The 7,680-nt window shown below is 45.3% G+C and overlaps 1 pseudogene; it reads left to right on the top strand.

Moving 5' to 3' along the window:
* LOC109227983 lies at positions 1,230-6,555 on the top strand (annotated as a pseudogene).

Here is a 7,680-nt window from a genome sequence, read left to right as displayed (position 1 = left end):
TTGTTTCGACCTATATGGACGGACAGTGGTGACGTCCGGTCGGCCCTAGTTTAAGGGGGTTCTGCAGACAAATGAGAGGAGCGTGGGGACGGGACGAGTTATTGATGGCTTACTTTAGTCAAAGTCTAAGTGGAGCAGCCTTGGAGTGGTACACACGACAGGATCAAGCTCGATGGTACACTTGGGACGATCTGGCCCAAGCTTTTGCATGTCATTTTCAGTACAATCTCGAAATTGTCCCGGACCGTCTGTCACTGACTAAAATTGAGAAGAAGCCCGGAGAAAGCTTCAGAGAATACGGTTTCCGGTGGAGAGAGCAGGCGGCAAGAGTCGATCCTCCAATGAAAGAGAGCGAGATGGTTGATTATTTCCTACAGGCTTTGGAGCCCACCTATTATGGTCACCTGGTGTCAGCGGTGGGAAAACTTTCAACGAGGTCGTGAAAATGGGAAGTATGGTGGAAGAGGGGCTTAAATCCAACAAGATTATGAGCTATTCAGCAATCAAGGCAACTACCCAGGCTATTCAGAGCGGCACTGGAAGGGTATTGGGAAAGAAAAAGAAAGAAGATGTTGCAGTAATAGAATCAAGAGCTTGGTCCAGAGGTCCATCACCATATTATCACCAACCTCGCCCTCAGCCCCAAACCTACCCACACACCCCATATGGCCCACCGCAACACTACTATCCACCTCCTGTCCCCCATTTCTCTGTCCACCATGCCCAAACACACCCCCAACCTCCTACACATGCACAATGGCGCGCACCCACCCCACAAAATACTTACCAAGCTCAAAGCACCTACCCACCCCCAAGAACCAACATTAATACCACTGGGACCGGTTTTCGACCTAACCCTGCATTTTAAGAATGATAGGCTGCAAAAGAAGAAAACTTTCACTCCATTGGGTGAATCTTACACTAGCTTATACCACCGATTGAGACAGTTGCTCATGTTGAGTCCGATCGAACCCAAATTGCCAAACCCTCCCCCAAGGAATCTGGACCACTCTGTAAGTTGTGAGTATTGCTCAGGTGCTCCGAGACATGACACAGAAAAATGATGGCACTTGAAAACGGCCATCCAAGAGCTCATTGACACCCGCCGAATTGAAGTGCAAGCCCCGGAGACGCCTAACATCACTCAGAACCCATTGCCAACCCATCACGAGGCCCATATGATTGAGCTAGTAGAAAAGGGAGAACATAAGAAGCCTTCATAATCTGTAATGACGATCAGGGCTAGTGAGGATAAATCAAATGAGAAATTGACAAGGGGGAGAGCATCGATCAAAGTAGGAGAGACAGTTAGCAAACCAGTTGTGGTGGTAAAAAAGGAGTTTTTGAGCAATGTTGCAGTAACACAAGAACCAGCTAAAGTGGTAGTGTCGGGGGCAACTGTCAAGCCCGTTGTGATTGTAAAAGGGGCTCACGCAGAGCCAGTTATCATCAAGCTAGTGACTCAGTTACCAGTAATCAGTGAGAAGGCCGTCCCATGGAATTACGGCCGAGTGACAGTGACGTATCAAGGGAAGGAAGTTAAGGAAGAAGTTTGTGAAACCCATAGGCTGACTCGCTCAGGAAGATGCTTTGCTCCTGACGAGCTGAGAAAGGCAAAATCACCAAAGATAATCCAGTACCAGTAAAGAAAGTTGTAACTGAAGAAGAGGCAGAAGAATTCTTGAAGAACATGAAGGCACAAGATTATTCCATTGTAGAACAGTTGAGAAAGACCCCGGCACAGATCTCATTGCTCTCATTATTGATTCACTCAGATGAGCACCGCCAGGCATTGATGAAAATTTCGAATGAAGCCCATGTTCCTGATAAGATTTCTGTGAACCATTTAGAGAAAATAGCAAACAAGATTTTTGAAGTCAACAGGGTTACATTTTTTGATGACGGGCTGCCTTTGGAAGGCACTGAGCATAATAGAGCACTCTACCTCACGGTGAAATGTGAAGACTCCATGGTCACCCGGGTGTTGATTGACAATAGGTCCAGTGCAAACATTTGCCCTCTCTCCACCCTGGAAAAGTTAAAGGTGGACAGTGAGAGAATCCACAAGAATAGTATTTGCGTGTGAGGATTTGATGGAGGAGGCAAGGACACAGTTGGGGATATAGTGTTGGAACTTGACGATAGGTCCGGTTGAATTTACTATGGAGTTCCAGGTGCTCTATGTGGCCGTCTCTTACAATCTCCTATTAGGCCGAACCTGGATCCATGCAGCAAAAGCAGTGCCATCTACCTTGCACCAGATGGTTAAATTCGAGTGGGACAGGCAAGAGATTGTGGTGCATGGGGAAGATAGTTCGTGTACTCTGGGTGGTGCCATTGTGCCTTTCATAGAAGCTGAGGACGACAAAGGTCCATGGGTTTATCAAGTCTTTGATACGGTATCGGTTGAAAAGATCCCGGAAGGGGAGTGTATTCCTGTGCCAAAGGTAGCTGCTGCATCCGTCATGGTTGCGTCGGAAATGCTGAAGAATGGATTTGTACCTGGAAAAGGCTTGGGTGCTTCTTTACAAGGCATCGTACAGCCAGTATCCCTTCCTGGAAACCTGGATACTTTTGGCTTAGGCTTCAAGCCCACTGCTGCAGACATAAGGCGAGCTAGAAAGATGAAAAAGAAAGCATGGTCCCTTCCAAAACCTATTCCCCGCCTTTCCCGTTCCTTTGCCAGGCCTGGTACTAAGAAGCGCCTAGCAACAGCAATGCCTAGTCATGTTGATCCCGACAAGGAGCTGATCAAGAGGTTTGAAAAGTTGTTTGATGAGGTGAATGTGTTGGAGGCCGGAGAAGGTCCATGCAAGGCAGATGTTCAGTTCGTGGGGCCCCAGGCGAAGCTTAACAATTGGGAAGCAACTCCCCTTCCTACCCAGAGGGAGTCTTGGTAGTTAGTTTTGATTTCCTTTCAGTTTAATCTGGATTATTTCCAAGGTTGTAATTCGGATGCTATGTTCCGTCCATTTGGATGAGTTAAACCTTGTTATCTTAAATGTTAATGAAATGCAATTTCCCTCATTTTTCATTCCAGATAGTCTTTGTTTTCTCTTTCTTTTCCTTCTTGTACAGTCCCTTTTACGCTGGTTTCAGTGATGTGTCATGCATGAGGAGTCTTCGGCCCGGTCTTAAATGCCAATCTAACTCCGAAATAATAATACAAGAAATTGAGTGTGATGACGAAATAGAATATGATGATGAGGAATCTTTTGAGGAAATCAGTAAAGAATTAAGCCATTTTGAAGAAAAACCCAAACCTAATCTGAATGACACAGAGGCAATCAATTTAGGGGATCAGGAGAATGTGCGGGAAACGAAAATAAGTGTCCATTTGGAACCTCGGCTCAGAGAAGAGATAATTAAAGCACTGTTTGAGTACAAAGATGTTTTTGCGTGGTCATATGACGACATGCCTGGTTTAAGCACTGATTTGGTGGTCCACAAATTGCCCACCGACCCAGCATGCCCTCCTGTCAAGCAGAAGCTAAGGAAATTTAAGACAGACATTAGTGTGAAAATCAAAGAAGAGGTCACCAAGCAGTTTGAAGCAAAGGTCATCCGGGTCACGCGGTATCCCACCTGGTTAGCCAATGTTGTGCCTGTGCCAAAGAAGGATGGAAAGACCAGAGTGTGCGTAGATTACCGTGATCTCAATAAGGCGAGTCCAAAAGACAACTTCCCACTGCCAAACATCCACATATTGATTGACAATTGTGCCAAACATGAGATTGGTTCCTTCGTGGATTGTTATGCGGGCTATCACCAGATTTTGATGGATGAGGATGATGCGGAAAAAATGGCATTCATCACGCCTTGGGGAACGTATTATTATAGGGTCATGCCATTTGGGTTGAAGAACGCAGGGGCGACGTATATGAGAGCGATGACCACCATGTTCCATGACATGATACATCAGGAAATTGAGGTCTATGTAGACGACGTGATCATAAAGTCTAGGAAACAATGTGACCATGTCAAAGACCTGAGGAAATTTTTCCAGAGGCTCCGCAGGTATAACCTCAAACTTAATCCAGCGAAGTGTGCGTTTGGAGTCCCATCTGGGAAGTTGTTGGGGTTTGTGTTAAGTCGGCGCGGTATTGAGTTAGACCCGTCCAAGATCAAAGCCATTCAGGAGCTACCGCCGCCAAGGAACAAGAAAGAGGTGATGAGTTTGCTTGGCAGGTTGAATTATATTAGCAGGTTCATTTCCCAGCTCACAACGACTTGCGAGCCCATCTTCAAGCTCCTAAAGAAAGATGCTGCGGTCAGATGGACGGATGAATGTCAAGCAGCATTTGAAAAGATTAAGGAGTATTTGGCTAGTCCACCCGTGTTGGTCCCGCCGGAGCCGGGAAGACCCTTGATCCTTTATCTGACAGTTTTGGATAATTCTTTTGGTTGTGTACTGGGGCAGCATGACATCACAGGAAGGAAAGAGCAGGCGATTTACTACCTCAGCAAGAAGTTCACATCGTATGAGGTGAAGTACACTCAACTTGAGAGGACGTGTTGTGCCTTAACCTGGGTAGCGCAGAAATTGAAACATTACTTGTCAGCATATACCACCTATCTCATCTCTCGGTTGGACCCGTTGAAGTACATTTTTCAGAAGCCCATGCCCACAGGGAGGCTGGCGAAGTGGCAAATCTTGCTTACGGAGTTTGATATTGTCTACGTGACCCGGACTGCAATGAAAGCACAAGCGTTGGCTGATCATTTGGCCGAGAATCCAGTTGATGATGAATATGAACCTTTGAAAACATACTTCCCTAACGAGGAGATAATGCATGTTGAAGAATTAGAACAAGTCGAGAAGCCAGGATGGAAACTGTTCTTTGATGGGGATGCCAACGCCAAAAGCGTCGGGATAGGAGCAGTACTGATTTCCGAGACAGGGCAACACTACCCTGTTACGGCTCAACTTCGTTTCTATTGCACCAATAACATGGCTGAATACGAGGCATGTATCTTGGGTTTGAGATTGGCTATAGACATGGGTGTCCAGGAAATCTTGGTCATGGGTGACTCGGATCTTCTGGTACACCAGATTCAGGGTGAATGGGAGACACGAGATTTGAAGCTCATACCGTACCGGCAGTGTTTGCATGAACTTTGTCAACGGTTTCAATCAATAGATTTCAGGCATATTCCAAGGATTCACAATGAGGTTGCCGACGCTTTGGCTACTTTGGCGTCAATGTTGCATCATCCAGATAAGGCTTATGTGGACCCGTTACAAATTCAGGTCCGAGATCAGCATGCCTATTGTAATATGGTGGAAGAAGAGCTTGATGGTGAGCCGTGGTTCCATGATATCAAAGAATACCTCCGGATGGGAGTGTATCCAGCACAGGCTACAGGGGATCAAAAGAGAGCAATTCGACGCCTGGCAAGCGGATTTTTCTTCAGTGGAGGGGTGTTGTACAAGAGAACTCCAGATCTTGGATTATTGAGATGCATGGATGCTAAACAGGCTACAGTTATCATGGCCGAGGTACATGCGGGAGTTTGTGGACCTCATATGAGTGGATATGTATTGGCAAAGAAGATTCTCCGAGCGGGTTATTATTGGCTTACTATGGAACGGGATTGCATCAGCTTAGTACGCAAGTGTCATCAATGTCAGGTACATGGAGATTTGATTCATTCTCCACCATCTGAATTGCATACAATGTCGGCACCATGGCCGTTCGTTGCTTGGGGAATGGATGTCATTGGGCTGATCGAGCCAGCGGCGTCAAATGGGCACAGGTTCATTCTGGTAGCTATTGATTATTTCACTAAGTGGGTTGAAGCGAAAACTTTCAAGTCTGTGACCAAGAAGGCAGTGGTCGATTTTGTGCATTCGAATATCATCTGTCGGTTTGGGATCCCGAAGGTAATCATCACGGATAATGGGGCCAATCTCAACAGTCATTTGATGGCAGAGACATGTCAGCAGTTTAAGATCACGCACCGCAATTCCACCCCATATCGTCCTAAGGCGAATGGAGCGGTCGAAGCAGCTAACAAGAACATCAAGAAAATACTTCGGAAAATGGTAGAGAGGTCCAGGCAATGGCATGAGAAGTTACCTTTCGCCCTTTTAGCTATCGCACTACTATCCGCACTTCAGTAGGGGCGACTCCTTATTCGCTGGTGTATGGCACTGAGGCAGTAATACCCGCAGAGGTTGAAATACCGTCCCTTCGGATTATCGCTGAGGCGGAAATTGATGATGTTGAATGGGTCAAAACCCGCTTGGAACAACTAAGTTTGATTGATGAAAAGAGATTGGAAGCAGTATGTCACGGTCAGTTGTACCAACAGAGAATGGCAAGAGCATATAACAAGAAAGTGCGTCCGCGGAAGTTTGAAGTAGGGCAACTGGTGTTGAGGCGTATCTTACCTCATTGGGCCGAGGCAAAAGGAAAGTTCGCCCCGAACTGGCAGGGGCCATTTGTTGTAACCAGAGTGTTGTCCAATGGCGCATTATATTTGACAGATGTGGACGGAAAATGTGTAGAAATGGCCATCAACTCTGATGCAGTCAAGCGATACTATGTATGATTTCTTGGTTAATTGTACTTCATTGTATTTGGCATATTTTAGAGATTGAAATGACGAAGGCATTATGTTCTGCTATCCAAACACTTTATCCTTTGTTATCCCTTTGAGCCTCATTTACTTTCTTTCGTACCCCTCTTTCGGAATCAATAACAATTCGGAAGCTCGAGCAAGGAAAATCAGTGAAGAAACAAGAAAACACAGTCCAACAGAAAGAAAAGGAAAAGAAGAAAAAAAAAAGGAAAAGAAGGCAAAAAAGAAAAAAAAGAAAAGAAAAAAAGAGAAAAATGAAAAAGAAAAGAAAGAATAAGAAATGAAAAGAAAGAAAAGAAAGTAGAAGAAAAGGAAAGATTGCAACAACAAAGTAATTTCTATGACCGGAACTACGTTTGACTTGATCCCGAAAGGGTACGTAGGCGGCCTCTCCCTGAGGTTCAGTCACACCAAAATAAGATCCCAAAAGTCCCCACGAAGGAAACTGGGGTAGAAGTTGTGGTCGCCGTCAAAAATTTGATTCCGAAAGTTGTAACTGTGAACCCGTGTTAAGTTGTTTTGAGCCTTTTATACCCTTCTTTCTAACCTTATCCAAAAGCCCATATTACGGTCCAAAGGAAGACCTTCTGATCAATCTTTAAAAAAGCGCCAATATGAGCAAGTGAGAGTGGTTTGCGTCAGGGGCAACATTCCGATGCAAAGAGAAAATGATAAAAATGAGAGAGTCTTATTGGTGAAAACCTTCACGGGCACCGTAAGGCGAAGCGAGTTGAGAGAAATAAAAAATGAGAGAGTCTTATTGGTGAAAACCCTCACGGGCACCGTAAGGCGAAGTGAGTTGAGAGAAATCAAAAATGAGAGATTCTTATTGGTGAAAACCCTCACGGGCACCGTAAGGCGAAGGTGAGTTTTTCAGACAGGCAAATGAGACAAGTCTGTGGTCAAAAGCTGCTCAAGACATTGCAAGATAAGCAAGGTTTGGGTTTGGGTGAAAATCAGGTTATGAAAGTCCGGAACAACAAATGTGGCAATCGAAAGTTGATTGGTTAGACAGACTGGGCTGGTTAATCCAAAATGCATGGCATGCTCAATGGTACCAGCAGTTCCACTCAGATAAGTCTCATTCTCTTCTTT

This window comes from Nicotiana attenuata, chromosome 6 (genome assembly GCF_001879085.1).
Source record: "Nicotiana attenuata strain UT chromosome 6, NIATTr2, whole genome shotgun sequence".
In the NCBI taxonomy this organism is placed as follows: Eukaryota; Viridiplantae; Streptophyta; class Magnoliopsida; order Solanales; family Solanaceae; genus Nicotiana; species Nicotiana attenuata.
Note: the sequence above shows the minus strand (reverse complement) of the source record. Positions and strands in the feature narration are given on the sequence as shown.